This window comes from Aquarana catesbeiana, linkage group LG02, assembly GCF_042186555.1.
Source record: "Aquarana catesbeiana isolate 2022-GZ linkage group LG02, ASM4218655v1, whole genome shotgun sequence".
Classification (NCBI taxonomy): domain Eukaryota; kingdom Metazoa; phylum Chordata; class Amphibia; order Anura; family Ranidae; genus Aquarana; species Aquarana catesbeiana.
This window is the reverse complement of record NC_133325.1, coordinates 684,611,207-684,636,438: the sequence shown is the minus strand read 5'-3', so window position 1 is coordinate 684,636,438 and position 25,232 is coordinate 684,611,207.

Sequence of the window (25,232 nt, the reverse complement as noted above, 5' to 3'; positions counted from 1 at the left end):
GCTGATCCCGCTAACACTGCGTTTTTGGGAACCCTAAACTGCTGGGGACGCTAGTATAGATCTGATCGGATCAGATATTGATCCGTACAGATACTATACCACTAAGGGAGGCGTATGCTGCGTGCGTGGGTGTTAGCGGTACTGGCGCTAATCTGACGCTGCCTGGGGTGACGCATATCACCGCCGGGCGATCAGGGGGCTAAACCTTTATTCGGTAATAAACGGCGGGTGCCCTGACACTATAAAAAATAAACGAACTAACCAGCGTCACCCGTAACAGTTATACGGTGATCAGTGGTGAAAGGGTTAACTAGGGGGCAATCAAGGGGTTAAAACATTTATTAGATAGTATATGGGGGTCCCTGTCGCTATAAAACGCTGACGGCGAACCTAAATATTTACGTCCCTAACTAGCGTCACCAGCGACACTAATACAGCGATCAGAAAAATGATCGCTTAGTGACACTGGTGACAGGGGGTGATCAAGGGGTTAAAACTTTATTAGGGGGGGTTAGGGGGGTATCCTAGACCTAAAGGGGGGTAATACTCACTGCCCTAACACTGTAACTGTCACAAACTGACACTATGCAGTAATCAGAAAAAAAAAAAAAAAAAATACTGCTAATGTCAGTTTGTGACAGGGGGGGAGGGTGATTGAGGGGGGATCGGGGGGCGATCGGGGGGGGGGGATCGGGGGTGTAAAGTATGCCTGGCATGTTCTACTGTGTGTGTTTGTGTTGTGTGCACTTACATGTCTTCTCTCCTCGGCGCTGGGACGGAAACTGCCAGACCGAGGAGAGATGACATCACATCCTCTGCCTGTGTGAAACTACACACAGGCAGAGGAGGATTCCCATTGGCTGGGAGCGATCGCGAGGGGGGGGCCACGATCGGATGGTCTCCCCCTCGCCTCCCGACGCTCCCAGTCAGATGCCGACCGCCGCTGGCACCGGGGGGGGTCCGATCGGACCCCCCCGCCCGCGGGAGGCAGATCACGTACAGGTACGTGATTCTGCCTGCCCGTGCCATTCTGCCGACGTATATATACGTTAGGCGGTCGGCAAGTGGTTAACCATTCCTTGACTGCGTGCTTAATGTAGGATTTAACCTGGCGTGCTTTCGCAGCATTGTCCTGAGCCGTCTGATGTCTTGACCTCTCTTAGCTTGGGTCTGAGCAACTAAAGTGAGGTAAGAGCAAGGGAGATCTGGAATGCTGTGACAACAGGCATCTATCCAGCTGCATGCTACTCTGCGATTTGTCATGTCTAGTCCCTTTACTCTTTTGAGGCTGGAATGCTGATTTGGAACCTCTTTGCAGGAGTTTATCTCACAGTGGGCCCTACTCTCTGTAAAACGCAGAGGATGTGCTCTCTTTTAAAAAAATAAATAAACAAAAATAAAAAAAAACTTCTCCATTCAAATCTTCAGTGCTTAAGGCAGTTAGGCAGGCAGGCAAAATTCCCCAGTCCTAGAAGGTGCAGGATAATAAAAATACTCTGACAGACAAGTAACACAGCAGAAAGTAATGAGAAACCTGTAAGGAGGCTTACCAGAGCAGAGCAGAGTAGCAGATTGACCAGCTGGAGACTGAGATCAGCCTAGAGGACAGAGGCTGCTGCAATCAGCAGTGAGAATTCTGATGTTTGCTAGGCAACCCAAAGAGGAAGCTACCTCTGACCTCACCTGCTCAACTCCGAGCTTCCTGAAAGGAGTACATGTGGAGGCGGTGAACTACAAGTCCCAGCGAGCCAAACCACTGCCTGAACACACAAAAACATGAAAGGAGAGAGTGCCAGCACCTGCCTAACGAAGATATATACAGTCATTTATACTGCCAGTGACCTTTGCCAGAAATACACAGTCATTTATACTGTACCATACAATCCTAGCACCACAGGAACCCACCTCCTCAGGAGATTTACAGCCTATATGGGAGTCTTCTGAAACGGGAGAGGCTGAACTCGACAGGATGGATGAATGAATGGAGGCGAGAAAAAAATATAAATAAATAAACTTTAAAAGGCATCCGGAGCAAGGACGAAAAAAGAACACTGGTGTGGGCAGACAGCCACCCTTTTATGGGCTAGAAAAGAGGTGGTCCTGGAGGGATCAGAGGGGGCGGAGCTGACCCATAGTAGACTGACATGGGGAGGTCCAGTCCAGGAAATATATATATATATATATATATATATATATATATATATATATATATATATATATATATATATATATATATTACACACACTAACATCCCCTTGAGTAAACATTTGTGATCAACATATACACATAATATACATTATAAACTGGCTTAAAGTGGACCTAGCATCCAGAATATATTGTCATGATCCTGTAAGTGCATATATGCCAAATAAGGTGCAAGGGGAAAACTTATATGTGTATATCGCTGAGATCTAATTTCATCCCCTGACAATGCCGTCATCTGCTTTTTCCTATAGAATGAGGAAGCCATCTTTGTTTAGGCATGATTCAGGGTCAGCATTTTTTTCCTGGACTGAGATCCTGGCTTAGTATGTCCTGGTGCCTGTGCAGTTCTTGACTGAACTTTCAGCTTAGAGCCTCTCACCTTGTGACTTGGAACAAATTTAAACTCTCCATACCCTAGTAGATTTTAGAATGAATGTTCATACGAACATTTGTACAAAAATTATCAGTACATTTGATGACTTGACGAATGTCATTTGAAAGTACTTGATTTGCTTTTATCATTTGATTTTGGAACAAATGAACTTTCTCAAATGAAAACTACATACACTGTTAGAAATTTGTACATTCAAGGAAAATTTTCCATCATGCTCCTTATCACTGTGGTCAAAAGCAAATGCTGATTTGACCCTGCTAGCGAGTGGAAAATCTAACAAACGTTCTTGGAACAAAATTCTATTACACCCCTTTTACACTGGCAGTGCCCGGCCATTGGCGCTAAAGTGCTGCTCGTTTTTGCGGCGCTTTAGCGCTGTTTTAGCGGCTAAATGGTAAAAAGTCCAGTTTTGCAGCGCTTTTCGGGTGCTTTGGAAGCGCTGCCCATTCATTGCAATGGGCAGGGCATTTTGGGAGCACTATTTACACCGCTCCCAAACTGTCCCAAAGATGCTGCTTGCAGGACTTTTCGTAACGTCCCACAAGCGCACCGCCCCAGTGTGAAAAGACAAACTGCAATGAATGAGCGACTCTTTTCTGGCGCTTTTCAGGGGCTATTTCTAGCGATAAAACGCCTTTAAACCGCCTCAGTGTGAAAGTAGCCCTAGCGTTTGCCCAGTTTTACCGTCTTGTTGACTAACAAACAATAGATCAGCGCAAAAAAAACAAATATACACCAAATTGTGACTCCAGTGTGCAACCTAATTAGAATATTCCATATCCCACTTATGTTACATCTTGTTAAGCCTCTTGTGGATGTACATATAAAGGTGATGAAGAGATCAAACTGCTGTAAATAGTGCAGTGAAGCAGACCTGGATGGATCATCCAGATGGATCACTACCTGTGTCGACTCCTGGCCAGGGAAGTGGACATGTAGCTGGGGTGCTAGGATGGTGTGGAAAGCACAGGGGATTGGACAGCTGCTGTCACTGGATCAGAGGTATTACCATGTGCTGCTGACAGGTGGAAAATGGATAAATTACACAATTCTCTCAATAGTGCAACAATAATCAGATGAATAAGTGACATTAGACCAAATAATGATAAATAAATGTCCATACAGTGGTGAATGATGTGCTCCAATCAATAAAATGCAATAGTGCTCCAAAATTCCCCACTCTCCAGATGGAATTGACACCTAGCTTTTCAGTCTAGGGGTGGTACAGGCTTAGATTGTTGGCCAGGGATGGCAAATTCACACCAGGATGCAAAGATCTCCCATATATTGCTGCTGACAGCTCCGGAACGGAAGCTCACCTGTCTGGCTGACAATCCTGGATGCCACTCTGTCTGTCTAGCTGCTGAAACCGAAGCCGTGGAGACCGCACATGGTATGGGGTTACTTTCATTAGTCCCATAAACCATCTGTGATCGACACAGGTAGTGATCCATCCGGGTGATCCAGCCAGGTCTGTTTCACTGCACTACTTACAGCAGTTTGGTCTTTTCATCGTCAGTTCTGCTTGTGCATAACATTTTATCTTCCATTGACTTACTATTACACTAGTCCATTTTGTTAGGATTATTTTTATCAATAAACATTATTCTTTAGACCATCAGGATTGGCCTTTATTATGTATACCCACCAAGAGGCTGAACAAGATGTAACATAAGTGGCGTATGGAATTTTCTAATTAGGTTGCACACTGGAATCGCAATTTGGTGTATGTTTGGTTTTTGCACTGATCCATTGTTTGTTATTGCTAGCAGTCCAGTCTCCATGGACATTTCAGTGGCATACCATCCATTCTGGTGACTTTTTACCTGAAAGACCTTAAAATTATAGCAACGCTTTTACCTCCCCCCCTTCTTTTGGGGAGTGTTCTTAGTCTTGTTGACCAGTGAAGAGGAGAAAACTGAGGAAATGCTTGTTCCTGCCTTCAGCAAACAGGTAACATCATCTATGCCTAGGCAAAGTCACTTGGCTAGAGTTCAAGAATGGCTTTTTAACGATTTATACCAATCATATTTAGCAGTGGTCACACCCAATGTAAGTATAGTGTATCAGAACTCTAGTGTCAGCATATCGGGACAAAGGGAAAAAAAAAACATTTAAAACTCTGGCCATCAGCACAGCTCAGGAAAGCCTCCAATCACTGAACCGGAGGCAAGGGGGGATGTTTTAAATCCACAAAAACAGTCTACTCCCCTTATTTAAAAGACAAATTAAATGCCCGCGGCTATCCTTCACATAAGTTTGCAAAACTCCCACAGTTATATATATGAATCAAAATTAAATCCCTATGCTGACACTGTATCTGCAGTGTCCCCAAATACACAAAAATCCCACGACACCACCAGGAAGGCCAATAATCAGTGGAATAGATTCACTTTTCGCCCGATTAGGTTCATATATAGTTGGATACTTACAACCATTGGTAAAAGAAGGCAGATCTTACTTGAAGGACAGTAGACAGCTGATTGACGAGCTAAGGAACCTCGAAATTGAGCCCACCGACATCTTGGTCACAATAGATGTCAACTCATTGTACACGAATATAGTACAAGAAGATGGAATTAATAGTGTAGAATGGGCACTACATAAACAAACAGAAATGAAAAATGAACAAATTCAATTTATCCTAGAGGGCCTGAGACTGGCCATGAATAATAATTACTTCTGGCACAAAGGGGAATACTTTGTGCAAACAAAGGACGTAGCCATGGGAGCAAAGTATGCTCCCAGTGTAGCCAATTTGTTCCTCAACCATTGGGAAGAGGAGCAAATTTTCAGCGTACAGAGAAGTAACTTAAAAATGTACAGGAGATTCATTGACGATATCATCATTATTTGGAGTGGAACGGAAACTGAGCTACAAGCGTTCTTCGATTAAATCAACCAGAATATATATGGAATCACCTTCTCAGGCACTTGGAATAAACAAACAATAGATTACCTGGATTTACAACTTTACAAGGAACATGGGCGTATCAACACGAGAACCTTCTTTAAGAAGACAGATAGGAACTGGTACATCCCGACCAACAGCTGCCATCATCGCCAATGGATCAGCAACATACCAAAGGGCCAATTAATCAGACTATACAGAAATTGCAGTAACATCAACGACTATAATATGCAAGCAGACATCATTATAAACAGATTCATTGAAAAAGGATATAACAAAAGGGAACTAGAGATACTAAAAGAAAAAGTAAAAACCATGGATAGAGAATTGATGATAAAAGGGAAGTCAAACGAAACCCACAAGAAGAAAAATGATAAAAATATGGACATGGCCTTTCTAACGGGATATAATATACAACATAAATCTTTGGAGATGATCATAAAAAAACATTGGGGGATCTTACAATTGGACAAAATTCTGAAGAATATTATACCATCTAAGCCCATATTCATTTACAGAAGGGCACCAAATCTCAGAAATAGGCTGGTACACAATGCCCTGGATCCACCAAAACAGATAAAAATATCAAACCAGCTAAAAGGTTTTTTCAAATGTGGAAAATGCCTCCCATGTAGGACCAGCAAAAAAAACAATAAGAGAAAAACGGATTTTACATCTACAGCCAATGGAACTAGATACAACATAAGAGAGTTCATTACATGTAAAAGCACACATGTAACATATGTGCTTGAGTGCCCGTGTCAGAAACAATATGTGGGCAGAACCACGAGAGAACTGCATGTAAGGATCCGAGAGCATATAAATAACATCAAGAAAGGCTTCAATAAACATAGCGTCTCCAGACATTTTAGAGACCATAACAAAACAGAAAGTGCAGCGCTAATAAATGAATGATATAAAAGGACTAAAAGCACAATACATTCCACCACAGTGTGTGAATAATCAGTCCATATATCCGGTCCACAAGAATCTTCAAAGTGTGGAAAAATGCATGCTTGCAAAAACGGTGATTCCAGGAGCCCACCACCACGGTAACAAATGGCCTCTCACCTGATGTAATGGACCCTTTGATTATAGAGGGTCACAAACGCCTTTATCATAAACCAATGAATATGCAGCACATCAGTCAAGGACCAGGTACAGGATACTCCAATACGGCCATATAAAATAAAAATGGCAAAAAGATAGTGCTCTCCGTTTGGTAAAAGCTTTATTTATTAAGTAAAATAGAAACACTCACATATGTAGTACTTGGTACAAGCGAAAACAAAGATCCACCGATCTTCCGAACAGCTTAGCAGATGCGCAGTGGCCGCGGGTGACGTCACGATGTTCCTCGTTCTGGACGCTTTGCGTCCCAGTGGGCGGGGACTTCATCAGCAGATGAGGAACGTCGTGGGCACCCGCGCTATATGCTAGGTACGTAGCCATGGCAACAGTACACTAAACGTGTCCTCCATTTGATTTTATATGTATTTTTATTAGATGACAGTGGCCGCGGATGACTCACATTTTTATTTTAAATAAATTGTTGTGTAATTGTATTCACAATATTTTAAATTAATTATTTTATATTTTCTTATACATTTTTTATATAATATGGACTTTTGATTTTTTATCCTTAGGGCTTGTACATATCCCCATTTGAGATTAGTGCATATGTCCTTTTTAGGATTGATACTATTTTCTCTTTGTAGATGTTTGAGAGTGAAACTTCCGTTCACTCACTAATCCTCTTTAAGGAGTCACATCCGGATTGACTTCCGGGTGAGCTTGAGGTCTTTCACGTTTAGTGTACTGTTGCCATGGCTACGTACCTAGCATATAGCACGGGTGCCCACGGTGTTCCTCATCTGCTGATGAAGTCCCCGCCCACTGGGACGCAACGCGTCCAGAACGAGGAACGTCGTGACGTCACCCGCGGCCACTGCGCATCTGCTAAGCTGTTCGGAAGATCGGTGGATCTTCGTTTTCGCTTGTACCAAGTACTACATATGTGAGTGTTTCTATTTTACTTAATAAATAAAGCTTTTACCAAACGGAGAGCACTATCTTTTTGCCATTTTTATTTTATATGGCCGTATTGGAGTATCCTGTACCTGGTCCTTGACTGATGTGCTGCATATTCATTGGTTTATGATAAAGGCGTTTGTGACCCTCTATAATGAAAGGGTCCATTACATCAGGTTACCATGGTGGTGGGCTCCTGGAATCACCGTTTTTGCAAGCATGCATTTTTCCACACTTTGAAGATTCTTGTGGACCGGATATATGGACTGATTATTCACACACTGTGGTGGAATGTATTGTGCTTTTAGTCCTTTTATATCATTCATTTATTAGCGCTGCACTTTCTGTTTTGTTATGTTTACTGAGGGATTTGAATTTTGACCCTGGTGTCCAGCTGCTGCTCTTATTATTTACTATTTCGCGCTAATTTATTTTTTATTCTTATTTTAGGGACCATCACAATAGGGACCCTACATGCATGACCTTTTATGGCATAGATAGGATCAAAGGGCATTGGAGGGGAGAAAATAAGACAATCAAAGTCTCCCAAAATGAAACAAAATCGATATTCCAATTAGATACCCTTCAGCCCGTAGGAATGAATATTGATGTAGACTTGAATTGTTTCTTAACTAACTTTTAGGATCATACATTATCTTTTGAGTAAACTGAGGCCCATTACATAAAAATCCCTTCACATCTAAATAAAATAATATAGTTTGGTCCATCCATCATTTTTATACCAGATTTGTATACCAGATTTTTTTATATATGGATTTTTTATATGGATCTTTTATACACATTTATCTCAATTGCTTCTCCTGATCTGACATTTTAAATTTTATGAATATCACCTACTAGGAATTTTAGATTTAGTTTTATTTTTATTTTTACTTTTATTTTTATCTTTCTTTTATTTTATTTATTTTTATTTTTATTTCATTATTTTTTCAATTAAAATATTTTATTTTATATTATTTTATCTAACTTCATAATTTTTCTATATTTAATTCAATTCGATTTACTTCTACTTTTATACGTATAATAAATTAATTAATTTTATATATATAGGGGTATATCCGATTAGCATAATGCCAGGGACATATGAAATGTAACAATAAAAGACATATTGGTTATTTTCAAAGCAGCCTTTAAGACTCATAGCCTATCGCAACAGGTTAACATTGAAAAATTCTAAGTTTAGGACGCTATCCCTATGGTTGTAGATTACTGGAAATGCAAACTTCGGTCTGCATAATAACACCAAACATGGCCGCGGGGATTACCCTTGATAACAATGGTCTTCGGTCTGTATTATCTTATCAAATATGGCCGCCGGGACATTGCATACCATACGGCCGTGAATATTACATCTACCATAGTGGTCTTCAGTCCACAATATCTCACCAAAAATGGCCGCCTGGATAAACACACACGCGGACTTCTGTCTGTAAAATCTCATCCAAAATGGCCGCCGTCAATGCTAATCACTCAGGTTGCGATCTGCTACAAAAAGGAGATGAGGCAATTGCGGTGCACGCTCCAGATGATGCCAGAGTTACGAAACGCGTAGGGCGGGGTCAGCACACGCTTTTGCATCACTTCCGGTCACCGGTCTTTGTGTCAGCAGTAAATGCTTTTTTTGTATTTTACAAAATGTGTGTACCCTTTTCATGTTTTAAACAATAAATTGGTTGAAGCAATATCACACTATTGGCACCTTTCTCTCCTATACCGTATATGACATTTGGGACAAGATTGGAAACTACTAATACACCAGGAATATCCAGTCCTCAGATTGCTGCACAGTGGCAAATACTGTGAATGCTCCACACCCCAAGAGGGGGGGGGGGATTCCGGTGAGTGCGACCACAATATGAGCACGGAAAGAGCACGTATGCTGTGAACACTTTTACAAAACGGACATATTGTTTTTCATCAGCACAGAACCACTTTATTATTATTTTTTGGATACCATAAAAACTTTAATAATAATATAATTTTTACTTGCAGTTCATCTGTAAATCTAGATTTGCAATATATATATATATATATATAAGTCAGCACAAAAGCACTTTAAACCACAATGGAATCATGTAATGTTTATAGTAACTTGTAATGAGAATTTATTGATTTTAACATATCAGCACAGGATATTACTCAGTTTGATAATATATATGTGCACCTCATTTGGTTAATTGCACTAACACTCACACATTTATTTATTTGGGAGTCTTTCAACACGTAAATTGAACGGCGCCATATCTACTTTATTTTCTCCTAATTCATGTGCTCCACCTAGTGGTGGTGATAAGTAGAGGCAGTAGTTCTTTTTCTCTTTTTTTCCTTTTTTCCTTTTTTCTTTTCCCTACTATTCATCCCCATTGCGCGGAATCAGTTCATATTCTCTATATTCACTGTATCTGCAGAGGCTGTGGTTTCCATGGTAGCCTGCGCTGTTTATTAAGGAAAGGGTGACAATGAGGCTCCACCCTGCTGATGTAGTCTCGTTGGACGTAACGCGTATGGGAGGAAGATCTGCATTCGATGCCGTCACCCGCTGCTATCCTACAGTGCCGACAGGAGATTGGCATTTGTCATGTACCGATATATGCCATGTGTCAAGAGGATTGTTTGTGAGTTGTTTATTTTTAATAGATGTGTGCGATTTTAACTAGCAGAGAGCACTTAGATTTCTCATTTCTCTACATGCATCTGGGATCAAGTTGATGTCCACGAACCTCCGCTGCTTCACACTCTACATCCCTGTATAGGACAAGCGTTAGTGATCTTCTGGTAATTCAGGGGTCATTTATTTGACGTGAGCGCGCTGTCTGTCTGTGAGTGAAGGGACCAGCCATCTGGACTGAAATGTGCTTCTGACCTTTTTTCACAACACGTGGAATCCCTCTAGCTCAGGGGTAGGCAACCTTTTGAGCACAGTGTGCAGAAAAATGTTTTCAAAGAAGTTGAGTGTGCCGATTTTACAAAAACAATTAAATTTCACACTCTCAATCATGAAAAGGATTTTTTATAAAGTGAATGCTGTAAACTACTTGAGTAGTAGTGACAAAGTAACATCCTGCGCTCTCATGCCTCAGATCAGCCCCAATTCTGCACTCTCAAGCCTCAGATCACTGTCCCCCCTGCTCATCTGTCCCACCACTGTACCACCCTGCTCTTCTGTCCCACCACTATAACCCCCCTGCTCATCTGCCCCACCAATGTACCTCCCTGCACACCTGCTCCACCGCCGTAACCCCATGCTCTTCTGTCTCACCGCTGAACCATCTTCTCATCTGTCCTAACACTGAACTTATCTGCTCATCTGCCCCACCACTGTAACCCCCTTTCTCATCTGCCCCACCACTGTACCTCCCGCACATCTGTCCCACTCCTGTTCCTCCTGCTCTTCTGCCCCACCAATGTACCTCCTTTCTCCTCTGCACATCTGCCCCACCTCTGTACCCCCTGCTCCTCTGCCCCTACCGCTGTAACCCCCTGCTCATCTGTCCCACCAATGTACCTCCTTTCTCCTCTACCCCTTGATCTCTTCCACCACTGTACCTCCCTGCACATCTGCCACACTGCTGTACCCTCCCGCTCTCCTGTCCCATCTCTGAACCCCTCCTGCTCATTTTCCCCACCACTGTACCCTCTTCTCATCTATGATATGCGTGATACGCAGAGTGGTGAAATGAAGCAGAGATGAGACACATCTACCTGTCCTGGCACACTAATCCTGCTGATCCACCTCTCACATCCAGACCACGTGCTTGTATGTTATGTATGTGATGTATGGGATGTATGTGATGTCACAATCAAGCATCTGGAATGGATGCGCAATGATGAGCTCAGGTCAGGGGCATTTTCTGAAAGCAGTGGAGGATCATAAGTTGGGCCCTCGCAGCTGAGAAAAAGTGCCCTGCAGCAAAAGTTGAGTGTGATTTTCATTGCGCTGAATACTGGCTGTGGCTTAAAGGGACACAGAGTGCCGGGGTTTAGTAGTAAGTGATGCAAAGGTTCAGGAATAATTTCAACAAAGTTCCCAGAAGCTCAACAGTAATTCCACAAACTGTCACCTGATTGTGGTTTTCTCAATCACAGTTAAATCCCTTCTTTCTGAAATTGGTAGTGGCAACCAAGCAAGTCATCTTCCTCCAGATGGTGGGCGGGGCTAGCAGGACTGTAATTGGCTTTAGCAGTGGCCAATGACAGTCCTCCTCCTGGAAACAGGGACCGCCCCTCCCCCTAGCAGAACTGCACCCAAACTCTTCCCTATCACAAAAACTGACGATCGCAGCTACAGCAAAGTTAGAGAACCAAATAATGTTTCCCATCTTTTACAATGTGTGAGAGCACAGTGCCTCCCCCTCAGTGCAGGTGCGTTGTGGGGAATTCTGAAATCAGAATGCATTAGTGTCTCACTGACACTTCCCTGCGCTGCTCTGCTGATGGGAAGGTAGTCGAGTGCCAGCAAAAAAGCCGATTTGCGTGCCGCTTGCGGCACCAGTTCCGGGGGTTGCCTACCCCTGCTCTAGCTCATTGTGGGTCTTTTGGGCTATATTATGAGCTTTTATACTATGAATTAACTTGGAGACGTTTTACATGTTTATAGCATAACATGTCTAGGTGGGACTTTCTATGTATTCAAAGTATCCACACACATACATCAATAAAAAATTATTTGAATTAGCAATCCTTTAATGGGCACATGTAGCAGTTAAACTTTGAGGGCTGACAATGTAAATATATGGCTATAGTTGTATACAGATCTCTATTTCTGACGCATTTCAAAATGTCTTTCTTTCTGACAGGAGAAGAGAATGTGTTCAAACATCCATCAATACATCAATATATATTTGTATATCCCAGCTAATAAAAACAATTCCTGTGTCAAAGGGTTATGGTGTAGTCCTCTAGGTGAACCCCAGGGTTTCCTCCTCTGCAAAAAGCTCTTTAGACAAGCCTCACTCTTGGTTAACTCCCATATAGGTATAGATATAGGTAGAGTAAGTGTATCATAAGGAAGACATTCACCTTTCCTTGTCAAAAGAAGTTTATTGAGTATACAATATTATAAAGATACATAAAGTAAGTTTACAAGGATCTATAAAGTAAGCTCATTGTTTTACAGTAGGGTTTATATAGGTAAATATCATGAAATTTCAAATATTAAACATTGGGTTCACGTAAACCTAAATTAAAGATATATATCATTTCCTTAGTTACTTTTGTAGGTATTTAAATGATTTATACCTACTATACATATTGTTTACAAGTAGAGTGTATATAGGTCAAATAAATTCTGATAATGAGCTTTAATCGTAAGGTGGAGAAAAGGAAAGAGAAAGAAGAAAAAGGGTTGAAAGGTAGAGGTATGGTCCACAAGGTTGTCCCGCTCGTCAGTTTATTATTCTTTTTAGTTCTCTTTGAAGCCTTAGAATGGGTGTCTCTGTAAGTCATTTAATCTGTTACCATGGCAACAGGACAGAGTCATTGAAGTTTGACAGGAACTGTTGTTTTATTCAAGGGTGCCAAAGTTTTTCAAATTTTGGAATTTGATTTTGATCGATGGCTACCATCTTAGCATGGGACATTGTATTATTCATTCTGTGAATTGTTTCTGCTAGTACCAATGTAGGAGATTTCCATGCCTTGGCCACTGTTTGTTTTGCAGCCGTTATTAGTTGGATCATAAGTTTGAATTGAGAGAGTGTTAACCATTCCGGTTTTAGATTAAGTAAAGTTAAATATGGATCTGGTTGTATTATTTTTTTAAATATTTTAGATGCAATCACGAAGACTTCCTTTCAGAAGGTTTGGATTACTGGGCACGTCCACCATATGTGTAAATATGTGCCTATTTCTGGGCATCCTCGAAAACAAAGAGCTGAGGTATTAGGTGAATATTTTGCCACTCTAGCGGGTACAAGGTACCAGCGAGTTAGGACTTTATAATTTGTCTCCAGTGCTAAGATGTTGGGTGAAGATGACTTAGATGTGAGCCATATATTAGACCAGTCCGTGTCTTCTAAAGTTCGTCCCAGGTCCTCCTCCCACCTCTGAACGTAAGAGGGTCTATTAAGATTTGCTACTCCATATAATTGATTATAAAGTGATGAAACTGTACCTTTAGCAAATGGATCTTTTGTACAGATTGATTCAAAAATGGATAATTGAGATAATGGTGTATCCCCCTTTAGGAATGGTGTATAGAAATTTTTGATTTGGAGATATCTAAATATCTCAGAGTTTGGTAGATCATATTTTTCTCTAAGCGATGGGAATGAAAGGAATGATTTAGATGCTATGAAGTCATTTAGTGTCTGAATGCCTGATGTTGTCCAAGCTTTAAAAGAATTTGGGAAGATCCATGCCGGATAAAAGGCCGGATTTCTGATAAAAGAAAGGAGAGGATTGTGTGAAGATTGTAACTGATATTTGGTTTTTAGTTTATCCCAGAGAGATAAGAAGTGTTTGGTTATGGGATTATGAATTTTAAAGCGGTCTTTAGGATCAAGCCATAATACATTTGATATTAATAGAGGGTCATTTTCTGAAGCCTCTATAAATACCCATAATGGGATTTCCTGTTTTGCATGGTATTTGGACAGACTGGCCAAATGTGCTGCTCTGTAGTAGTTAGTAAAATTAGGGTATCCCAGGCCTCCTTTATTTTTGGGAAGATGTAGTGTGTGTATAGGTATACGTGGTTTAGAAGAGCCCCATATAAACGAAGTTGCTCTTTTTTGTACTATTCTCAAAAAATAGGAAGGAATTGGAATAGGGAGGACTCTGAATAGATAAAGCAATTTGGGTAGAATAGTCATTTTGATTGCATTAATCTTCCCTATCCAGGATAAAGGAAGTTGCGACCATTGTTTTATTAGATTTGTGATCTGTGTTAATACAGGAGGATAATTGGTTAAGAATAAGTCAGAATGAGATGCTGTTAAATGAATTCCAAGAGAAGGGATTGATTTTTCTGCCCATGTGAATGGGAGTGCAGCCCTAGCCGGGATCAATTCCAGGTTTGTGAGTGAAATATTAAGCACTAGGCATTTCTTAGGATTAATCATAAGGCCGGATAGGGCTGCAAATCCATCAAGAGCTGGTATTAAGTTAGGACCAGAGACCTGTGGTGATGATAGAAAAAGTAATATATCGTCTGCAAATATACATAATTTGTGTGTAATACCTCCTACTTCAATGCCAGTTATAGTTTGGTTTGTTCTGATGTATTGGGCCATGGGTTCGAGTATAAGGGCAAATAATAAGGGAGATAATGGGCAACCCTGTCGGGTACCTCTTTCGATATTAAAGGCTTCAGATTTGTATCTAGCATATTTTATATAGGCTTTGGGTTTATTATATAATGCTTTGATCCATGTTAAAAAGTGGGGTCCAAAACCCCATTTTTGTAATGAATATTGCATATATTGCCAGGATACTGTGTCAAATGCCCTCTTAATATCGAGAGATAGAAAACATAAAGGGATTTTCCGTTTTTTAGCAATATGTGCCAATAACACTGCCCTGCGTATATTATCGCCTGCCTGTCTATTTGGCATGAAGCCTACTTGATCTCTATGTATTAATTTTCCTATAATGCTATTGAGGCGTTTTGCTATTATTTTTGCTAATAATTTAATATCGAGGTTTAATAGAGAGATAGGCCGATAATTCACACAGGAAGTATCATCAGAAAGGGGTTTTGGGATCATACAAACAATTGCCATTAGTGTTTCTTGCCGAAAAGAATGTCCATCTAGAAGTTTGTTAAAAGTTTCAGTGAGAATGGGAGAGAGTATTTCTGAGAATGTTTTATAGTATAAAGCCGAGTAGCCGTCTGGGCCTGGTCTTTTGTTAAGTTTTAGGTCTTTTATGGCGTTAGCAACTTCATCTATAGTTATAGGCTCATCCAAACTGCTTTTTTGATTCTGAGATAACTCAGGTAAGGTTATTTTTGAGAAGAAGGATTCAGCCTCTGTAGGATTAAATTCATTGTTTGTCTTGTATAAAGTTGCGAGATGTGAGTGAAATTTATGGACTATTTTAACTGGATTACAAGTGTAAACATTTTTTGATAATTTCAAACGTATTGGTTTGAAAGATTTGTTAGTTGAATTTAATGCCCGAGCCAAATATGTACCTGGTTTGTTTGTATTCATGTAGAAATTGTGTTTGGAGCGTTTGAGGGATTTATCAACTGACTCAGTGAGAAATAGATCGTATTCCAATCTAGATTTTTCCAGATGAGATTTTGTACTCTGAGATGGATTATCTTGAAATGATATGTAGGCTGCATTAAAATTGAGTTCTAGTTTTTTTGCTAGATTTTTGCGTTCCCGTTTAAATAGTGCCATTTGTCTTTGTATTGTACCACGCAAGACAGGCTTATGAGCTTCCCACAGTGATATTGGGGAGATGTCTGTTGTATTATTAATTGATATGTATTCCTTTAAAGCTTGTTCAATGGCCATCTGATGTAGTGGGTGTTTGAGCATTATGTCCGGTAAGTACCATGTTGGGTCATGCGCTTTTGGTATGGCTGAGGCTATAGTAGTGTATACTGCATTATGGTCAGACCACGGAATCGGAATTATATCTGATGCAATAATTTCTGGTATCATTCCTATTGTTAGAAAAATATGATCTATTCTGGTGAAGGTTTGATGAGGGTGCGAGAAATAAGTGAATTTCTTTTTCATTGGGTTACTTTCTCTCCATGAATCTACCAGATTGTATTTGGAAAGAAGTTGAGAAAAAGGTAATCTAGAGGTTATTTTGGATGGTGTAAAAGGTGATTTATCTAGAAATGGGAGGAGGACCTGGTTCGAATCCCCACACATTATCACTGTTCCTATTTTGTGTGTATTAATCACTTGTAATATATGTGAGAGGAATGGTGTAGGTTGTTTGTTAGGAGCATAGTAGGAAATCACCGTGATTGCTGTATCCATTATATAACCCATGAGTATCAGGTATCTACCTTCTGGGTCTTTAATTTCTGATGATAAGGTGAATGGTGTGGATCGGTGAAATGCAATTAGAGTTCCCCTTTGCTTGGTACAGGCAGAAGCCGTGTAAATTTGTTGATAAAAAGGAGAAATATATTTTGGAGTAGAATCTTTGGTGAAGTGTGTTTCTTGGAGGCATACTATGTGAGCCTTCTTGTTATGGAAAGTACGGAAGGCTTTGGTCCTTTTTTGAGGGACATTTATTCCCTGAACATTCAGGGAAAGTATATTCAGTGGTGCCATGGCAACAGATCAAATAGTTTTGACTTACTTTTTGTTATGCAGAGCTGACTGCGCAGATCAACCTGTGCGGACTGAAGAGATGAATAGATAGAAAAGAAACCAGTGAATTCTGGAGTAAAAAGTAAACAAGAAACATATGAGATTAGATGATACATTGTATAAATTATTTTTTGCAAGTAATCACAATTTACCCGTGAAAGAGAATAAATATCTCTCTCAGGGGAATAAGTGCCTTCGTCACACTCCCACATAATATGGTTGGGAGAATGAGGAGGGCTAATGGGGGTACACGGATCTTCCGCTTACAGGAGAGAAGTGCTATGTCAAAAGACATCAAAATGATGTTTCATTAATTGGAGTGCAGAATATAGTTTTTGTTGAAATTATTTATTCCAGGGTGGTTGTATATGGTTAGTCTTGCCCTAGGCTAAATAATTCAGTTAGAAAGGTACTGTTAATAACTTTGGTATTGATGAAGATAGTTTGAATTATTTTGGGATTTTAACCCTTTTAGATTAAACAATTACATATTTTATTCATATGTAACTGTTTAGATATGTTAACTCATAAAATTGAGGTTGTATTGCTTCAGATTAGAATAAACAAAAACACAATTCTAGGAACTAGTTAGGTAATAATATATTTGTTTTAAGAAAAGAAAGAAAAAGCTTCCATTACTTCTGGATTATTGAACATATTTGTCCTAAAAAGTAATAAATCTATTGTTATTACCTGATAATATATAACTGAACAAGAATTTCCTTATTTCACTTATATATTCTAAGGCTATATGAATCAGAAGTAATAAGAAATATAACTGGAATGTAACATGATCCCACACAGTGTGTGACTATCAGAATGCAGTTACATTCAGTTATAAATATAGGTTTTTTATAGAGAACCATCTCTTAGTATAATAAATGAAGAGATATCAGGAATTAGGATGTCAGTCCATTGAATCTTCTTGGTCCATGGATGATGTGGCATAACGGCCTCTTTTGTGAGAATGATGATTCCCATTTTGTTCTGAAATTTTCTGGGTGCTGCCTGAAGGTGAAGATGATGCCATTCTTCTGCGTGTGGTAGTGTTGCTGCTTGTGGGTTCTGTCAGATTTAATTTTAAAAGGGTTTGTTGTAGTTCATCTGCTGATCTGCTTCTGTAAATTGTACCTTGGTAGTTAAATCTGACTGAAAAGGGGAAGCCCCATTGATACATAATGTTGTGGCGTTGCAGTTCCATTAGTTGGGGTTTCATGGATCGTCTTTTAGTAATAGTAAGTTGGGATAGGTCAGCAAAAATTTGATAATTGTGTCCTTGAAAATTAAGTTCCTTTTTTTTTCTTGCAGCAATTAGTATTTGTTCTTTCGTTCTGTAATAAAGAAATTTTGTGATTATATCACGTGGGGGTCCATCTTTCTTTTTGGCTGTGAGGGCTCTGTGTACTCTGTCCAGTTCTAAACGTTCAATAGGGATATCTGGCTTTAGTTCTTGTAATAGAGCAGTAATAGTAGATTGCAGGTCTGTCACAGATTCAGGTATTCCCCTTATGCGCAAGTTTGAACGTCTGGCTCTATTTTCGTAATCTTCGAGCTTAGTTTGAAGTATTAAATTCTCTTTTTTTAATTGTTCCAATTCTGTTATATTTTCTTGGGTTGTAATTTCAATTTCATCCATTTTTATTTCTAAGGCTGCGGTGTGGTTTCCCAGCTCTCTTATTTCTTTGGTTAGGCTTTTTGTTATTTGGTCTGAGGTTTGTTTTAAAGCCTTATGAAGCATCTTTTCAAATTGTAATAATATTACTGGGGATACTGAGGAGGCTTGTGGAGAAGTTTGTGAGAGGATTTGTTCTGTATCTGACTCAAATGGAGAGTCTTGCTGTGACATTTTCTGTCTGTGAGAGCGCCCTGATGCTGTATCTTGTGAGGTGACTGGAGCTGCTTCAGCTGCAGTGAGTGCCTGTGAGCTCTTTGTGAGGTGATTTTTATTTCTGCCACGGTTTCCTCCCAGTACCATATTTCCTGGCCAAATTTTCACAGTTTGTTCCCTGGGGCAAAAAGGTTCAAATGGATACCTTTTGAGCCTGCAGGCTCCGCTTTGTCCTTCTCTTCTCTCCTCAGCGGTGTGGAGCTCTAACAATGCATGTCTGCTCCGCTAGGCTCCGCCTCCTGCCCCCAGACATTCACCTTTCAAATATGAATATCAAAAGGGCAAAAAGCTCAGATAATGCCATCAGGGAATACTGCACCAAATTTTTAAAGGATTTGTTAAAAATTATTGATGTATACGTGTGGATACATTGAAAGCATAGAACACTTGTGTCAAACAAGGCCCGTGGGCTGAATCTGACCCGCCAAGTCATGTCATGTGGCCCTTGCACCTCTTCTGCAGCATCATGTGTGTCATGTGGCACCCACATTATCTCAGCATTCGGTAGAAGCACTAGATTTTCTTTGTGCACCCGTAACACCCCCTTGTCTCCTTTTCCCCTGGTCTCAGCATTCAGCAGACTCTGGCAGCTGACTTCAGGCCTCCTCTGGTCCTGCTCCAGACCCTGCACTTTCAGCTTCCCAGCTCCCCCCAGCTTCTTCCTGGCAGCAGCACATGGTAAGGGGGGAGCACTGATGTAAGGGAGGGTGGGGGGGCTCTTGACATCTGATGTAAAGGGGTTGGAGTGCTCTGAACATCTGCTTATAATTAATCTGAGAATAATACAATTCTATGCCAGTTGAAATGGAGCTTACACTGCTGGTATCATCCACAAGAAACTTTATTGGAGACTGCTCAGACAGAACACCATTGCAGAATCATGCTTGTGTCTGAGCAGTTTTCAATAAAGTTTCTTGTGGATGATACCGATGGTGTGTGACCGAATATAGAGGCAATTATTTATGATAAATAATAGATACGTTTATATAGCCTTACAGATAAAACCGTCCCTTTTGAGGGCAAACATAATGTGGATGCGGCCCACAATGAAATTGAGTTCCATGCGCCTGGCCTAGAAAGTCCCACGCAGACATGTTTGGTACTAATAGCTTTTTAAAGAATAATTCATAATTTTACGAGCTAAGTGGGTAGGCAAGAAAAACACTGGCCAGTATGCAACACTAAAGTCATACAAATATACTTTCATAGGCAAATATGGGTATTCTTAAGGTCTCAGGCACACTGGACGTTTTTACAGCTGCTGTTTTTGGCTTCAGGCGTTTTTTTCTGCAGCCAGTAAACTCCCCAGCATGTTATCCTAATGTGTCCATGCAGACATTGGCTTTTATCAGCATTTTTTGGCAGAGGCGTTTTCTAGCTGGGAAATAAACCCAGAACTAGAGGGTTTGAAGAAGAGATTTTCAGCTGTAAAAAACGCTTTAACTCTGAAAAACGCGGCTATTCAGCGTTTTTGAGCGTTTTCGAGCCATAAGCTTTTGTGGGGGGCATAGATTTGCTAAAAAACAATAATGCAAAAATAAGGCATTCTACAGCTAAAGCTACTGCTGGTTTTATGACATTCAGTGTGCATGAGGACTTAAAAGTTCCGCTTTAAAAAAAAAGTCTTTAAAAAAAAAGGCTACAAATACTGCAGCTGCTGACTTTTAATAATCGGACACTTACCTGTCCCAGGGTCCAGCGATACGGGGCAACGAAGCCTTGCTTCTCTCCCCCTCCTCTCTGCAGCGCCAGGATTGTCACTGTGGGCGCCCGGCTGTGGCTTCACAGCCGGGCACGCCCTGAGCATACGTGAGACGCGCGGCGCGGTGTGACTGGCCAGGCAATCATCTGAGACCTGTGACGTGTCCCAGATGATTGCCGAGAGGGAGAGGTGAACTGACACTGCCGGCGCCGCGGAGCCCCGGGAGGAATTAGGAGATGGAGCCCGCTAAAAAGAGGGTTTCCGTCCCACCCCCCTAAAAAAAAAAAGAAATGCCACATTTGGCATGTCAGGGGGTCACCTTCCCTTAAAGCGGAAGTTCCATTTTTGGGTGGAACTCAACTTTAAAGTAAAGGCTAATCAGATTTTATTTCTCACCTTCAAGTTCCCATAAACAAATTACATTTAAAATCTGATTGGGCACTCCTTCTTTTTTCCTTCTAGATGAACCCTTTTCTATGGGAATTGAAGACCACTGATCAAGATATAGTATACGTAAAATAGAAGAGGTAACACTAGATTCTTCTTACTTTTTAAATAACATTATTCTGCTATACTTCTACCAAGAGGCCCAGTGATTCATAAAGGAAATATTTACACTTGGCATGCAGAACTATTTCTCTGTACATCTTAACTAAATAGAGTGAGGGTGGAAAAATTAACCCCTCGCATTCTCACATGGTGATTATCTGATAAGCTGAGCAGGCTTACATAGAGCTTATGTCAACACTAATTTGAGAAGCTAAGAGCAATATAATCAAACAAAACAGGAATGCCATGAGCTGACGTAGTTTATGTAAAGAGCACGCACTGTACGCTGTTCTCCGTTCTCATCTCACTTATTTTCCTTTGCACTATTTGCATAGGTTAACTGCTCCTTTACATCTATCATATAGGCATGAAAAAAGACTGTGTATGTATGGGGACTGTAAGGTATAACTCTACCTCTCTGACACATTGATGCTATGAGACCGGTCACAGACAGACAAAAATTTATATCTATATAAATCTTGTATAATAATAAATATTCCATGTGTGAAAACTGATAAGGGGTTGCCCTGACTGCCTGGAGTACTTGTTATCGTGCTGAAGGAGAAGACCTCACCTGTTAATTGGAAGTGATGCTGCTGTGCTGTGCATCACTTTACTTTGTGAAGTCCTTTATGGTCAGCCTAAACAAAAGTACAAAGGGTTCCCTTAAATGGACTTTTAAGGCACTCAATTCGTATGTGTAAGAAAAATATATAGCAAAGTATACAAAAATGAGTAAAAGTACATACATTTTATTTATAGAAATACATTAAAAACAGTTATAACGAGACATTGATTAATCTATACAGTGCATATGAAGCGCCATAAAAAAGGTATATAACAAGACCTCCTCACACCCAACGTGTTTCGGTATATATATCTAGTTCTTCTTCAGGGGTGTATAGAAGTAGGAGGAGTGCATATACGATTGGTTGATGGAGTGGTTTAACAATGTTTCGTTGATTCACATAAAAGCTTGCAATTAGAGTAGCACCAAATATTTGAGTTGGTGGAATGGCTGTCTTTGGGTAAACAATGGAGCATCAGAGTGGTATATGTAAAAAGGGGATGGATGTTAGTATTCTTAGAAGAGGGAAAGGTCCCTCCTGCACTCCACAGCAGCGGTACGGCCCAAGGAATATACTGAGGCAAAAAGGGATCCCTTTGTTAGAGGAGAGTTGGAAAGACCAGCCGCACGACCCAAATCCAGCAAAATGATGCCTAGCATCATTTTGCTGGATTTGGGTCATGCGGCTGGTCTTTCCAACTCTCCTCTAACAAAGGCAACTCCACCACCCAAACAGGCAACCTTGTGGTAGAACCCTGATGGAACTGTGTAAAGTGTCTGGGAATGCTAAGTTTTTTACTTTCCTTTACTTAGTGTTTGTGAACTCCGAATCTTTTTCAGAGTCCGGATAGTGCGGCCTAGATAAAGTAGGCCGCATGGGCATGACAGGCAATATATGATGAATTCTGATGAGCAATTATAGAATTCCTCAAGATGGTATGTTTTGCATTTGGTAGTAAAACATTTTTGCCCATGTTGTACAAATTTACACATTAGGCACTTCCAGTTCTGGCACTGGTACACCCCTTTGATGACTAGGAATGTAAGGGAGGGTCTGGGTTGGACCCTTGTGGGTTTAATTTTGCTGGGAGCTATTTAGTATTTTATATTTCTAGCTTTCCTATAGGTCATTTTTGGTGTACTGGTAAGGTAAGATTTAAGGTGGGGGTCCTCCAATAGTATCCCCCAATGTTTACGGAAAATATGCTCCATTTTTTATGATGCATATGAAATTGGGTAATTAACTTTTTTTGTTTTTTAGAATTGTACAGAGTTGTGAGGGTAGGTGGCAGGTTGTTCATTCAAGAAGCTCATATATGCCTCATGTACCAAAGAAGAAGGGTATCCTTTGTCCTGAAACTTTTGTTTTAATGGATTACCTTGTGCAGCATAATCTACAGTACGGGTGCAGTTGTGCTTCAGACTGCAAAATTGACTTTTTGGGATATTGGCCATTCACCTGGGGTGGTGGCAGCTGCGAAAGCGCAAGTAGGAATTACCTGCCATGGGTTTAATGTCATTTTTAGCGTATACAGTATGGCTTGCTCAGTATGGCATAATTTGAGATCTAAAAAAGCCAGACTGTCAGGGTTGCAAACTGGTGTAAAAAAAGGTGTCAGCTATGTCATCACTTGACATTCCTTGGTATTGTACCTAAGCGCTCTCAAATTCCCATACCTTACCTTATTGCTACTGTACACCTAGAAGTAATTGTAGAGCTGCTGAAACATAACCAGGAAATTGTTAAAAATGAAATCATGGCATGATTGTTACTTTTTAATATTTTGATCTAAATAACTCATTGTTATACCTACCATTATGGATTTTATATTAGCGAAAAAGGCTGCTAAGTTTGAAAATCTAGAGCAATTGTATTCCCTTTTGAATAGTTCCCTCTGAGCTCTTTCGTGTACCTTTTTTAGTTGATAACCAGTCATATGGCAAATTGTGTGCACTTTTCAGAAAAATCGAAGACACCATCATATCTATTAACCACCAATGGTGAGACAGGTTCTTTTTACGTAGATATCTTCATTCCAAAATCACCCCTAGAGGATTGAGGATAAAACACGTGCTCCTTACCTCACCCATGAACGTCAAAAAGAATGGGTACATGTTTCTGAATTTTGCTCCCAAAAATGGATAGAGATTATCATCCAACAAAGGGAGGATAAAGCTCTGACATTACCAGATAGAGTTAAAACTCCCATTAATACGTTAACTGCCCAGACTTCCTATCTACCTCGAAAATGGCTACACATCCTTAAAAAGAAGTTTAAGAAAGATGAGGACTATCTCATCAAGGTTAAGTTAAAAAGGATCAGAAGGGATGTTGATGACTATACACAATGCAAAATGTTCAGCTTCAAAGAGCAAATACAGAAACCCACACTCTTAATGCTCTGTTCCCCTCATCTCCATCCTTAACACCACTCGAGACCTGATCCATGTCATGTATAGGATCTGCCGCTTCACAAAAGTTTCACCACTGATTCTGGTGATGGACCCCCCAGAGGGCCAGACCAAATCCTAGCAAACCGAACAACAATAATAAAGATAAAAAATACCTTCCTACAAGACCTATAATGATACCCTCCTCTTCACCCACCTCTGGCCCCACAGCATCAGTGGACACGATATCATACCTCCAAAGCCTAAGAGAAACAGACCCCACAAACGTAAGCATACTTTAGTCCCTGCAGATGATCAGATGAGCTGCTCAACACCATACTCAGTCCGACTCCTCACCCCCTCTTCCTCATACCCTCCTACCAGTCCTTACAGCTACTCTAGACAACCAGATAGCTGTTCGTAATACCACTCAGTCATCACCTCCTCTTCCCCATACCCTCTCATCAGTGCCTACAGAGGCTTCGACTAGTTGTGCTAATACCCTAATGCCAGACATGAGAATAGTTGGGAAGTACGGGTCTAATACCATCGAAGACCACCATAACACTGGAAGGCCATTCATCCACCAACATCACTAAAAATCACAACACTACTACTTTTTTTTTTTTAGTAAAAACCCCCCTACCTGCCCATGCCCAAAAAAGAAGTTAGAAGAAGAGGCAGATGAGGGGAGCAGGAAAGAGACCCAAAACAGAAAGGAAAACAACACAGACGGTAAAAATCTTTAATCTCTTCACCCATACGTTATCTATAAAAGATATGTCACTATTAAGCAAAAGCCTCAACTTTGCTCCCTCAGCACTCCCGAAGCCATTCACCTAATTTGTAGATCTGAATAAATTTGAGGGAAAATGTAACGGTTAAAAGGTATTATAATATCAAGTCCATCAAGGACAACCTCACTGAGGATCCTAAGTTAGATGTTACTACAGAAGACACTACAAATTATTTCGCTTTAGGTACCTCTTGCCTAGCCAAATGGAAAAAAGAATACCAATGAGTCTTTTATTGACTCAAACCAAAGCACGCAGTATTTTTGAGAATTTGAAAGTGCACAAAGGAGAAGAATCGACTGAAACATTTACAGCAAGCCATGGATGGTTTCAAAGGTTTTGTGGAAGATTCAACCTCCATAATTGGAGTGTCAGTGGGGAGGCTGCAAGTAAAGATGTGGAAGCAGCTGAAAAATTTGTGGCTGAATTTGATAAAACCATTGAAAAAGGTGGTTACTGTCCAGAGCAGATATTTAACGTGGATGAAACTAGAC